The 13,958-nt window shown below is 44.5% G+C and overlaps 1 long non-coding RNA gene across 1 annotated transcript in view; it reads right to left on the bottom strand.

The window, feature by feature from the left end:
- Positions 1–5,816: 5,816 nt before the first annotated feature.
- Positions 5,817–13,958, bottom strand: part of LOC125447833 (uncharacterized) — a 43,344-nt gene continuing 35,202 nt past the window's right edge. Inside the window, exon 7 of the long non-coding RNA XR_009443045.1 lies at positions 5,817–5,911. This is a non-coding gene — a long non-coding RNA (uncharacterized LOC125447833). The remainder of the gene's footprint in view (positions 5,912–13,958) is intronic.

The raw sequence follows: 13,958 nt of genomic DNA, 5'->3' as shown, positions 1-13,958 counted from the left end.
CAAAGCAGCCTCATGTTTGGAATGATATTTCCTCACTTCATTCGTAACACACTGTGACAGCAGTGTCTACAATCTACAAGGATCAGCAGCTGCAGCATTTCACAAGACCACAAACAACCTGGAAGGAAAACAACAGCAGGTGTATGACAGCAGCAGCATTTCTGAGGGCTCCTCCAAGCCACACTCCTTCCTACCAGCACTGTGGCAGTCCCTGCACCCAAAGGATTACAGTGGGTCAAGCAAGACAGCTCACAGATAAAAACAGAATTTGTTGGAAAAGTTCAACATGTGAGAGGAAAAACCAAAGTGATCTTTGCTAAGGACTAACACCACTTTCACCAGGCAGTTAGAGATGGGAAGCAAACGATGACCAAGCCACTGATGGCCACATCACATGCATGAATATGTGTGAGGAAACTCAGAGACCATTCATGTCCCCGTTCATCCTCTTTGCATTCTCCGTGCAGCTCACAATCCCATCCACGGTTATGCCATCAGCATGCATTGAAACATTAAATTTGACCTGTACATCTCATTCATCAGCAGAGATTAAGACTAGCTGGAGCTCAAACATGAATCCTTCCTCTAACTCACAAGGTACAGCCTGCAAACACACAAATCAACAATTCATAAGCATGTGCTTTTCTGTCTGTTAAACAATTCTCAACACACCAGCACATCACCTCCAAGTCCATGTGGTCCAAAGTTGTTTATTTGCTTTTTCAGTGGGAACCTGTTAAAATGCATCTGAAAAGGCAAATAAAGGTTCCGCCTACCATCATTTTTTTGGGGATAGATATAATAATTCCATGTTTGAATGTCATTATGGGAAGAGATAATTTAGTACGGAAGCTCAGTGTCTAATTGTGAGGAATGCCAATTTTGATTGGATTACCTCTACCACTAGGCATTATCGCTATAATTTGACAACAGTTAGCACATATAGACTCCATCTGCCATTCCTCATCCCACTGGCCCAGTAGATCAAGATCCTGTTGTACTCTTGGGCTGTGAAGCTGGGTGTCTACGACACCAATTTTAAAGTCACCTACAAACTTACTAATCATGACTCATGTCTTCTCATTCAAATTGTTAATATAAATGCCACACAGCAGTGTATCAAACACCGAACCTTGTGGCACACCACTGGTGACAGATTTCCACTCAGAACAACAAACCTCAACCAGCACCCACTGTCTCCCACCAGCAAACCAATTTTTGTACCCAATTGGCAACCTCTCCTGGGAGTCCACGTGATCTAACATTACTGAGCAGCCTGCAATGCAAAACCTTGTCGAAGGCCTTGCTAAGAGCCACGTACCACCCTGCCTTCATTCATTTCCTGGCTACTTCCTCAAAATATATGAATCGAGTTTGAGACATGATTTTCCACACACAAAAGTTGTGCTGACCATCTCTGGTCAATCCTTGCCTTTCCAAACGCATGAATATCTGGTCTCTCGGGATCTCCTCCAACAGGCTTTCTTAGCTATGCCATCTGTTCAACTTCAGTCAGATCCTTGATTCATGTTCCCATATATTAATTGCACTTGCTGTTCTTGCTGTTAGTTATCCTGTGTCTAGAATGTGCTTCTTTTGAGAGCCTTGATAAATGGATGCATGACTTTTTGTAGATTCCCTCCACCGCCACTGCACAGTAGCTGCAGCAAGGCCCATCTATAAGATGTAATACACGTTCCACAGAAGGACAAATGCAGTTCATGCATGGGAACACTATCAACTTGAATCAGGATCAAACCTAAGCAGCAGCAGCAGATACACAGCGCCAGACAAGCCAAGCAGTTTTTCAACATCCAGTTATGAATGGCAGAGGACAACTAGCAACAACTTATTGAAGGCAGAAGCCTCACAAATATCTCCACTCTCATTGATGAAAAAGGCAACCCATTTGTGAAAACAATTAGATTGAAGCATTTACAACCTTCAGCCAGAATTGCTGATGGGATGGTTCATCTCAGGCTCCTTCACAGATCATTCAGCAAACTTAATTCATTTTAGATAGGATTTTGAAAAACGGGTTGCGGCACTGAAATATGCAAAGAACACTGGCAAGTGCCCGGTGATACGATTGAATTCATGTCCTTCAAAATGTCCAGCAGCCCCAACTAAGCTGTTCCAGTATCATTACAGTGTTGTCATATATTTGACATGGTGGACATCTGTCCAACTTTGTTGTGTATGGAAGAAACTGTGAAAGTCCAAACTGGCCAATTAGAAATTCATAAGCAATAGAATGAGTGAAGGGGACAGCACAGCGCTATCAGACGGCATTCAGTTTGGGTTCTGCAGGCTGTCATAGCTCCTGATGTCATTCCAGCCTTGGTTCAAGCATGAATAAAGAACTGAACATTAGCAGCAATTTAGTGGCCACACATGACCAAATGCGGGATCAAGGATCCCTTGCAAAACTGGATTCATAATGTGGGAAGATGCACAGTTCTTAATTTTGGAGGCAAGAACACAACAGTATTTAAATATAGAAAGCTGCAACAGAAAGGGAGTGAAATGAGGAGGAATTCATTCTGCAGAGTTGAAAGCCTATGGCTCACCTTGACAGAGAGAGCTGTGGGAACACAGTCTTTGTGATACTGAAGGGGAGATATGTTCTCGAGCACTAGTGGTATCAAGGGGTACAGAGACAGAGAAGGAATGTGGATGGGAGGAATAATTGGATCAGCAATAGTCCTACTGTAGGATAACAAAGTGTGGAGCTGGATGGACACAGCAGGCCAAGCAGCATCTTAGGAGCACAACAGCTGACTTTTCGAGCCTAGACCCTTCTAGCTCTGAAGAAGGGTCTAGGCCCAAAACGTCAGCTTTTGTGCTCTTAAGATGCTGCTTGGCCTGCTGTGTTCATCCAGTTCCACACTTTGTTATCTTGGATTCTTCAGCATCTGCAGTTCCCATTATCTCTGAACACAATAATCCGACTGTTTCGTTTTATCATTCATTCATAGGATGTGGGGGCTTTTGGCTGACTAGCATTTGTTGCCTGTCCCTAGTTGCCCTTGGGAAAGTCATGGTGAGCTGCCTTCTTGAACCGCTGCATTCCACCAGCTATGAGTTGGCCCACGATGTACTTACGGAATGAATCCCAGAATTTTGACCCAGTGACCTTGAGGGAACAGTGATATATTTCCCAGTTAGGATGGCGAGTGGATTTGAGAAAATCTTGCAAATCTTGCAGGCTGCTTACCTTGTCCTTCTAGATCGAAGTGGTCATGGTTTACAATGTGGTGAGTATCTTTGGTGAATTTTTGCAGCCTTTCCTGCAGATGATACGTACTGGTTCCACGGAGCATCAGTGGTGGACAGAACGATGCTTGTGGATGTGGTACCAGATCGAGTGGCTGCTTTATCCTGGATGGTATTGGAGTTGCACCTGCCCAGGAAGGTGGGAAGTATTTCATTACACTCCTGACTTGCTCTTTGTAGGTAATGGACATAATCTGGGGAGTCAACAGGTGAGTTACTCGCTGCAGTATTCCCAGATTCTGACCTGCTCTTGTAGCCACTATGTGTATATTGCAATTACAGCTGTGTTTCTGGTCAATGGTTGCCCCACGATGTTGATAGTGGAGCATTCAATGATGCTGAAAGCATTGAACACCAAGAGGCAGTGGTTAGATTGACCCTTATTGGTGATGGTCAATGCCTGACATTTGTGTTGTGTGAATATTCCTTGCCACTTGTCAGTTTAAGCTTGGCTATTGTGCAGCTCCTTTTGCATTTGAATGGTGGAGCAGGCTTGAAGAGCAGAACAGCCAACTCATGTCCGTAGTCCTTATGGTCTCATGGGAATCAATGGGCAACTCTCAATTGAGTTAAGACTGAGCTGGCCCACAGGGGACTGATGATAGATTTTGAAAATCAGTTTTTTTCAACTTCTCTGTGGGAGGTCCTCGGAGAAGTTTCCTACGGCCCAAACTTCTTCACCTGCTTCAATGACCTGCCTCTGTCGTAAGATCAGGATTGAGAATGTTTGTTGATGACAGCACAACGTTCACCATCATTTGCAACTCACCACCGAAGCAGTCCATGTCCCAATGCAATAAGATCGGGACTACATTCATGTTTGGGATAACATGTGGCACACAACATTTGTCACAAACAAATATCAGACAATGGCCATCATGAAAATTCAGAATCTCACCATCAACATTTGGCATTGCCGTTCCTGAATACTTTGCCGTTTCTTTTTTCAATGAAATAAGGTCCAATATTCTATTAGTCTTCCAGATTATTTGCTGCACCTCTGGGCTAGCTTTGTGTTTCATGTAGAAGAGCCCCAACTCCCTTTGCAGCTTCCTGCAGGGTTTTCTGCAGTGATTACAATAGCAGATCAGAAGCTAGGAATCCTGCTGCTGGCATTTTTTCCCACTCTCACCAATAACCTGCACAGTGACACACAGTTTGGGTTCCATCAGAGTCAATCAGCTCCTGACCTCATGACAGACTTGGTTCAACATGGACAAAAGAGCCGAATTCCAGATGTGAGGTGACAGTGGCAGCCTTTGACATCAAATCTGCATTCGACTGAGTGTAGCATCAAGGATCCCAAGCAAAACTGGAATCAATGGGTATCGTGTGCAAACTCTCTGGTGGTTGGAGTAATCTGTGACACATCAGAAGATAATGGTGGTTGGAGATGAATCATCTCAGCTCCCAGACATCTCTGCAGGAGTTCCTCAGGGTAGTGTCTTCGGCCCAACCATCTTCAGCTGCCTCATCAATGACCTCGCCTCCACCTTAAAGTCAGAGGCAGCCATAGTCGCCAATGATGACACAATGTGCAGCACCATTCATGACTCCTCAGACGCTGAAGCAGTCCATGTCCAAATGCAACAAGATGCAGATAATATTCAGGCTTGGGCCGACAAGTGGCAAGTAACATTTGCACCACATAAAAGACAGGCCATGACCTTCACTAATAAGAGCTAATCTAACCACAGTCCCATTACATTCAATGGTGTTACCATGACGGAATTCCCCACTACCATCATCCCAGGAGGTGCCATTGATCAGGCATTTAACTGGACGCATCAGATAAACACAATGGCTACAAAAGCAGGTCAAAGGCTAGGAATACTGGGATGAGTAACTTGCCTTCTGAATCCCAAAAGCCTGTTCACCACCTGCACGGCACAAGCCAGGAGTGTGCTGAAATGCTGCACACTTTCCTGGAGGAGTGCCTCAATACTCGGGTTTGACACCACCAGGAAAAAGCAGCCAATTTTATTGGCACAACATCCATCAGGATTCATTCCCTTCACAAATGATACTCAATAGCAGCAGAGCACGTAATATCTACAAGATGCACTGCAAAAACTCAAAGATCCACAGACAGCGCAGAACAACACAACTTCCATCTCGGAAGACAAGGGCAGCACATGTATGTGAGCACTGTCACCTTCAATTTCCCCTCCAAGCCATTCATCATCCTGACTTGGAAAGATACCACTGTTGCTTCACTGTCGCTGGGTCACAAACCTGGAATTCACTCCTTCATGGCACTTTGGGCCAACACACAGCAGGTGCACTATAGCGATCCAAGATGTCAGCTCACCACCACCTTCTCAAAGACAAGCAGACAATAAATACCGGCCACTCAGTAAAGCCCACATCCCACAAAAATTGAATTAAAAACATTTCAATGCCTACCCACAATCTACAAGACTCATTTAGGCATGTGATGGAGTACACCCCACTTAACTGAAGGAGTGCCGCTCCAACAGTTCTCTGACAGTTTGGCAGAGGCAACTACCAAGCAGCCTACTTGATTGGTCCCAAGCAGTCGTCATTCGCTCCCTCTACCTCTGACACCCAGCAGCAGCAGTGAACGTCATTACCCTCCTTCGACAGCACATTCCACACACGTTACCACCGATATCTGGATGGAAAGGTGAGGCACTTTGTAATAATGATCATAATTCAGTGCAGTGTCATATAATTTGTTGAAAATAGAAACAAAAATAGACCAACAGCTGGATTTTTAATTTGACTCAGTTCAATGTTATTGAGCTGAGAAAAGGTTTAGTAAATATGAACTGGAAGCAGCAATGAGAACATAAATCAGAATCACAGCACTGGCAGGTATTCTGAGAGGAGATTAACGCAGTTCAAAAAATGCATTCCGACAAACTAAAAAGGGTCAGTCTCCAAAACCTAGACCTCCCTAAAAATCTAGGAGACTTTCAGGCAAAAAAGGAAACATTATGTCTGACGGTGCAAAGTCAAACCTGCAATAAGCTGAGAGGATTGTAGAACATGGAGAGATGCAATCCAAAAAGAGATTAGAAAGCAAACAGTGTCTGAGAAATCATATTGGCAAGAAACATCAAGATGATCTTCAGGAGTTTTTTTTCAAACACAGAAGGAAAAGAAAAGTTAGGTGAGGATAAAAAAAAAGACAAAATATAAACCATGTGGAAATTGAAATGTGGGCTCCTCAACAACGTGGGCTATGATGGGGAACATGGCAGAATCCTCTGAGAAATCCATAAGACCTTTCTCAATATTGCAAGATGATAATCCGAATTAGGAACATGAAATCTGGTCATTAACACATGGTGATAAGAATGGCAAAATTTGGGAACCTTGGGCCATAAGAGAAATTGTGAGCTTAGTCAGAAAGAAAAATGAGGCGTATGTAAGATTTCAGAAACTGAAGGCAGACAGAGCCCTCAAAGATATAAAGAAAACAACAAGATCTTGGGAGGGCTAAAAGGGGCCATGAAATATCTTTGCCAGACAAGATGAAGGAAAATCCCAAGCCATTTTACAGAATATAAGGAACAAGAGAGGAGCAAGGGAAAGGTTACATCCACTCAAGGACAAAGGGAATTTATGCATGGAGATGGATGAAGTGGGTGAAATCCTTGATGAATAATTGCAATGGTATTGACAAAGGAGAAGGGTATGATGGATGGTCAGTCTAGAAAGGCGGTATCTTCATATTCAAGAGCACTTCAATATTTAAAAGAAAATGGTGGTGCTGGGTGTTCTGAAAAGCATTACTATAGAAAAGTCTCAGTCCCTGATGGGGTTAATCCCGGAATCTGAGGGAATAAATTGCTGGGGCCTCATACAAAATCTTTGTGTCCTCTTTAGTAACAGCATAGGTACTAGAATATTGGAGAATAGCCAATGTTGTTCCTTTCAGGGCAACGAGGATAATCCAGGAAATTAGTGACATGTGAAACTTAGGTCAGTAGTTGGGAAATTATTGGAAAGGGTTCTTTGGGATAGAATTTACTCATTTTTGGAAAACAGGTGGATTTGTTAACAATAGGCAATGTGGCTTTATGCAGGCTAAGTCATATTTGGAACATAGAACATAGAACATAGAACAGTACAGCACAGAACAGGCCCTTCAGCCCACAATGTTCTGCCGACCATTGATCCTCATGTATGCACCCTCAAATTTCTGTGACCATATACATGTCCAGCAGTCTCTTAAATGGCCCCAATGACCTTGCTTCCACAACTGCTGCTGGCAACGCATTCCATGCTCTCACAACTCTCTGCGTAAGGGTGCGGCACGGTGGCTCAGTGGTTAGCACTGCAGCCTCACAGCACCATGGTCCCAGGTTCGATTCCAGCCTCGGGTGACTGTCTGTGCGGAGTTTGCACATTCTCCCTGTGTCTGCATGGGTTTCCTCCGGGTGCTCCGGTTTCCCCCACAGTCCAAAGGTGTGCAGGCTAGGTGAATCGGCCATGCTAAATTGCCCGCAGTGTTCAGGGGTGTGTGGGTTATAGGAGGATGTGTCTGGGTGGGATGCTTCAAGGGGCAGTGTGGACTTGTTGGGCCAAAGGGCCTGTTTCCACACTGTGGGGAATCTAATCTAAAGAACCTGCCTCTGACATCCCCTCTATACTTTCCACCAACCAGCTTGAAACTATGACCCCTCGTGCTAGCCATTTCTGCCCTGGGAAATAGTCTCTGGCTATCAACTCTATCTATGCCTCTCATTATCTTGTATACCTCAATTAGGTCCCCTCTCCTCCTCCTTTTCTCCAATGAAAAGAGACCGAGCTCAGTCAACCTCTCTTCATAAGATAAGCCCTCCAGTCCAGGCAGCATCCTGGTAAACCTCCTCTGAACCCTCTCCAAAGCATCCACATCTTTCCTATAATACGGCAACCAGAACTGGACGCAGTATTCCAAGTGCGGTCTAACCAAAGTTTTATAGAGCTGCAACAAGATCTCACGACTCTTAAACTCAATCCCCCTGTTAATGAAAGCCAAAACACCATATGCTTTCTTAACAACCCTGTCCACTTGGGTGGCCATTTTAAGGGATCTATGTATCTGCACACCAAGATCCCTCTGTTCCTCCACGCTGCCAAGAATCCTATCCTTAATCCTGGACTCAGCTTTCAAATTCGACCTTCCAAAATGCATCACCTCGCAATTATCCAGGTTGAACTCCATCTGCCACCTCTCAGCCCATCTCTGCATCCTGTCAATGTCCCGCTGCAGCCTACAACAGCCCTCTGCACTGTCAACGACACCTCCGACCTTTGTGTCGTCTGCAAACTTGCTGACCCATCCTTCAATTCCCTCGTCCAAGTCATTAATAAAAATTACAAACAGTAGAGGCCCAAGGACAGAGCCCTGTGGAACTCCACTCACCACTGAATTCCAGGCAGAATATTTTCCTTCTACTACCACTCCTCGCTGTCTACTGTTGGCCAGCCAATTCTGTATCCAAGCAGCTAAGTTCCCCTGTATCCCATTCCTTCTGACCTTCTGAATGAGCCTACCATGGGGAACCATATCAAATGCCTTACTGAAGTCCATATACACCACATCCACAGCTCGACCCTCATCAACTTTTCTAGTCACATCCTCAAAAAACTCGATAAGGTTTGTAAGGCATGACCTGCATATCTCACAGACTTGATTGAATATTTTAAGTAAGGGACAAAGATGACTTGAGATCATGGGGCGGGGTGGTGTCCATGAGGATGTTCACAAGACGTTTGATAAGGTTCCTCATCGCAGGGTAACACAGAATGTGAAGTCAGGTGGATCTGCGGTCAGCTGTTAAGATGGAAGCAGAGCTGACTTGGTCATAGTGTGCTGGAAGTGGTTTTCTGACTGGAGGTCTGTGTGTTGCAGAGATTGGTGCTAGGGCAGATGTGCTTTGTAAAATATATTAATGATTTGGAGGAGAGTGTAGGTAGCCTGATCAGTAATTGTCTGGGCGACTCAAAGATTGTGGACTGTGGATCATGGGACAATTACCAAAGGATAAAGCAGGTCAGAGATAGACTGGAAACTTAGATGATGAAAAAGCAGATGTGATTTCATCTGGAAAAGTGCAAGGTGAAGCATTTTGGAAGACTGAATGCAGAAGAGGACGATACAGTAAATGGAAGAAATCTTCTTGCATCAATAAGCAAAGGGATCCAGGCATACAGGTCCATTGTTCCCCGAAAGTGGCAACACAACTGGAATTTGTTGTCAAAACAGCATATTTCATGCTCGTGTACATCAATCAGAGTGCAGCGTATTTAAAAAAAAACCATGTTGCAGGCGTACAGAAATTTAGTTCGGACACATTTGCCAGCAGAAGGATGTACATGTGTTGGAGAGAGTATCAAAATGGGTTACCAGGATGCTGCTTGGCTTGAAGGGTATTATCCACGACGAGGCCTTTGGATGCAGTCACAGACATGAGAAGTGATGTCACAACAGGTGGAGGCTACACAGGTAACATTTCCAACGGCTGGTGCAGTGGCTCAAGGCGGAAGTTCACCACCACCTTCTCAGGGATTAATCAAAATCGACAAGAAAGGCTGGCAAAGACAGCAATGTCCACATCCCATGAATAAGCAAATGAAATAAAGATCTACAACCAGCACTGAAGTCACTAAGCAAGTCTCTTTCCACAGTACTTCACAAACCAGGAACAACTATAGCGAGGAAAAACAAGGGCGACAGTTGTACAGGATCACCAGTATATCCGAAGTTCCCTCCAAGCCAGGCGCCATTCTACCATTGCTGTGCCTGTCCTCACATCTAAGGGATTGCAGTAGGTCACAAAGGCAGCACAACACCACCTTCGAGATGGGAAATACATGATGGCCTAGCCAGTGATGCCTTCATCCCATAAGTAATTTTTAAAATCATTCCTTGCTTCTTCATACAAATCACCTTGCCATCTTGTTTCGTCACCACACGAATGGAGACACTAGAGCCGACACAATGTGGAGCTGAAGGAACACAGCAGTAAACGCAGCATTGGAGGAGTAGGACAGTTGATGTTTCGGCTCAAGACCCGTCCTTATCCTCTGACGCTGCCTGACCTGCTGTGCTCCTTCAGCTCCACAGCGTATGACACTGGCTTCCAGCATATGGTGCTCTTGCTGTCTCCTAGTCCACAGAAACATGACATTTTGTTCATCCACCAAATTAATTGATTCAATTTGTCAGTTGTTGAGGGGCAAGCACAAATCCATTTATTACCAGTTTTCTGTCTGATAAAGAATTCACAATCCATGCCAGTACATTCCCTCCATTCCCACATGTGCCCATTTTGCTCATCCACCTCTTCATTGGCAAGTAATTCAAAGATTTCTGAAAATTCAAATGAATCTCCTATCTATTCTGTTTATAGTCAAACAAGCAAACAAATCCAACAGGGTTTGTCCATCAAAAATTGCCTTTCATAACAACACACTTGGCACAGATAGTGGATTGGCTGAGAGAGAGAGAGACTGGGTTAAAGGGGTCTTTTTAAGGATGGCAGCCAGTGACGAGCGGAGTTCCGCAACTGTCAGTGTTGGGACCACAAGTGAACACGTTATATATTAGCAGTCTGGATGAAGAAAGTGACGGTATTGTTGCTAATTTTGTGTCATCTTCGAGAAGAGGTCGAGAGACAGATGGTGCTGAGGAAAAGGGAAGGCTGTAGAAAAAGGCTATGAACACAGGAAACATGGGAAATTATGAGGTCATGAGCTTTGGTAGGAAGAACAGAGGCGCAGACTATTTTCAAAATGGCGAAAGAGCTGAAGCACAGGGGTCTTGGAATCCTGGCTCTGTATGCTCTTCAGTTTAACATGGAGGTTCAGATGAGTCAAAAAGGCACAGGAAATGTTAGTAATTATTTCAAGAGGGCCAGCATACAGGAGCTGAAATCGATGGCTGAGGCTCTAAAAAGCTCAGGACAGACAGCCTATGGAACATTGTGTGCCGTTTTGGGACCCAGGCCTAAGGAAGATTGTGCTTGACTTGGAGGGAGTGCAGAAACGGTTTACAAGAAAGATGCTATGGATGAGGTGGTTATCAAAATGAGGCACAATTAAGGGCTTTGGGTCTGTATCTGATGAGGTTTCAAAGGAGGAGGCAGGATTTCATTAAAACTGTCAGAATACGGACGGGTGTGGAGAGAGTGGAAATGGAGATGATGTTTCCATTGGTAGCAGAGGTGACAGCAGAGCCTCAATGTGAAGGCACAACCCTTCAGAACTGAGATGTGGAGGAGCTTCTTCAGCCGGAGGGTGGTGAATCTGTGCATTGCTGCAGAGGGCTGTGGAGGCGAAATCATTGAATGAATTGAAGACAGAGATAGGGAGATTCTTGATGAATAAGGGGATCAATGCAAGGGAACAGGGTTGAGATAGATATTAGCCACAATCAAATGGCGGAGCAGACTCAATGGGCTTAATAGCCTTACTGCACTCCTTTAATTTATAATCCTTTAGACTATGCTTCGCCCATTGGTTTCCAAGTGTGTGTTATCATTCTTAACTTATTGTTTATCACAGATTCCAGCCCTTTCCTGATTACTCCTGTTACCTCTTGGTTTCAGATTGATTGCAACTTGTGATTCCTTGTGTATTAAACTCAAAAGGACGCATGCAGATTCAGCAGGTTATAGAGAAGGTAAATGGAATGCTGGCATTTTAAAGGGAATAGAGAATGGAAATAGGGAAGTTTTGCAAAAAACTCTAGAATGCACTACTTGGCCCGCACGGAGAGTACTGTGAACAAGCGGGGAACCTGTCGAGAGGGAATAAATATTCTTTCCCTAGAGGAAGTCCAGAGAAGAATTAGAAGATTGATCCTCTTTATGAAGGGTTTTTCATGAGAAGACCTGGAAAAGACTGAACTTGAACTCTTTGGAATTTAGAATAAAAGGTAAATCTATTGATACATTGAAGACACTTTCAGGTCCTTCCAGGGTCAGTGCTAACAAGTTGGCTCCGCTTGCGTGAGAATCTCGAAAAGCAGGATGTAAAAATCACAGTAAGGGCTCACTCATTCAAAGAGATGATGAGCAATTTCTCCAATCAGACGGTACAGAATCTGTTGAATCCTCACTGGACAGGGCTGTTAAAGTTGGATTTACTGCAGAGATAGTCAGGTTTTTAAAATCAGTGAGAGAATCAGGGTTATTTTGAAAAGGCATGAAAGTAGAGATGAGCATTATCAGAGCAGCAACGACAATATTCAATGGTGGAGCAGGCACAGTGGGCTAAACAGCCTTCTTCCCCACAATGTCTCATCTCTTAACGATATCAGAGTGAAATGCAACATTATCTGTTCACTTCACTTTGTGCTGTCATTCCATCTGTCTTGTTCAAAGTGTGGAGAGACTTTCAGTGAGATAGGGCTAAAAGTGATGGCTAGATGTTGCAGAGATAGATAGATATTCAGGGACTGCAGAATCAAGGACTGTTGTACTTTTGGTGGAGGCTCTTAATGGCAGAAAAGTGATTCAGGGACGGTGAGCGATGTGTAGACAAGCATTTGGGAAAAATTGAGAGTTCAGCTCATTGAAGGAGCATTGTGGCATTTGGAGAATATTAAAGGCACAGGAGTGGACAGTATGAGATGGAGAACACTGGAGAGAGACAGGAAGAGAAATTGCAGGGGTCTGAAGGAGGTACCACATATAGAGACGGCTCTTGGGCCTGGAGGGAGCCCAGAAAGGGAAGGATGTAGGGTCAAGGGGTAGGGAGGATACCAGTGGAAGGTGAGTTTACATATTCGGGGAGGAATGTAGGCAGTAGAGAGAAGCTTACAGAGAGGAGGAAGGTTGTAGAGACTGGAGGGTGTTACAGAGTTGTGGAGATTTGAGATCGTACATGGAATAGTGTAGTTAGATGGGCTTCAGGTCGGTATGACAGGTTGGCACAACATCGAGGGCCGAAGGGCCTGTACTGTGCTGTAACGTTCTATGTTCTATCACTGAAGGTGCTTACAGATCAGGTGGATTGGAGGGACAAAAGATGTGATGTAGATGTGGAGGGTCATCGGTTGTGAAGGGGTTAACTGAGATAGGGAGTGTTGCAGGCACTGGAAAATACACTGATAGGAGTGGTAGTTGAAGCTGCAGGCCTTTACCGAGGTATGGCCTGGAGGAGCCAGAGGGACTCAGGGTTGTCGGACTGAAAGAGAGTGAGTGAGGGCTGTGCAAGCAGGTTTGCAGCATTCCCATCAGTTAGAGAGAGATGTGGACTGATGTTTTGTAGGTGGTTATTGAAATTGAGAAGGTTGCAGATGCTGGAAGATGTTACAAAAATACTAAACTGTAATAATTGAGGTGGTTACACAGCAATTTGCCGATATAACAAGGAATGAAGTCTTTAAGGACTGCAGAATGTAACATTTGAAGACCAGGCTGTACGTGCTGGAGGTGATTAGAGCTAGGGGAGACGTTCAGCAGTTGGAGGGGTTTACAGGCACGGTGTACTGTAGGGACTGGTGAACAGAACAGGCTCACTGAATGGAATTGTCTCAGGGTCGAGTGCACTAATTTGTGAATCAGTTGGTGAGATTATATCGGATAGGTATTCGCACTGTGACAGACTGTCCAGAAATACTCTCGCCTAGCATTGGTCTTAATGTATACACTATTAAAATTCACATGGTGAATAACTTTACCAAGCAAAGCAACTCAGCACCCAGGCATCCTGGTTAC

The sequence above is a fragment of the Stegostoma tigrinum genome, chromosome 39, assembly GCF_030684315.1.
Source record: "Stegostoma tigrinum isolate sSteTig4 chromosome 39, sSteTig4.hap1, whole genome shotgun sequence".
Classification (NCBI taxonomy): domain Eukaryota; kingdom Metazoa; phylum Chordata; class Chondrichthyes; order Orectolobiformes; family Stegostomatidae; genus Stegostoma; species Stegostoma tigrinum.
Note: the sequence above shows the minus strand (reverse complement) of the source record. Positions and strands in the feature narration are given on the sequence as shown.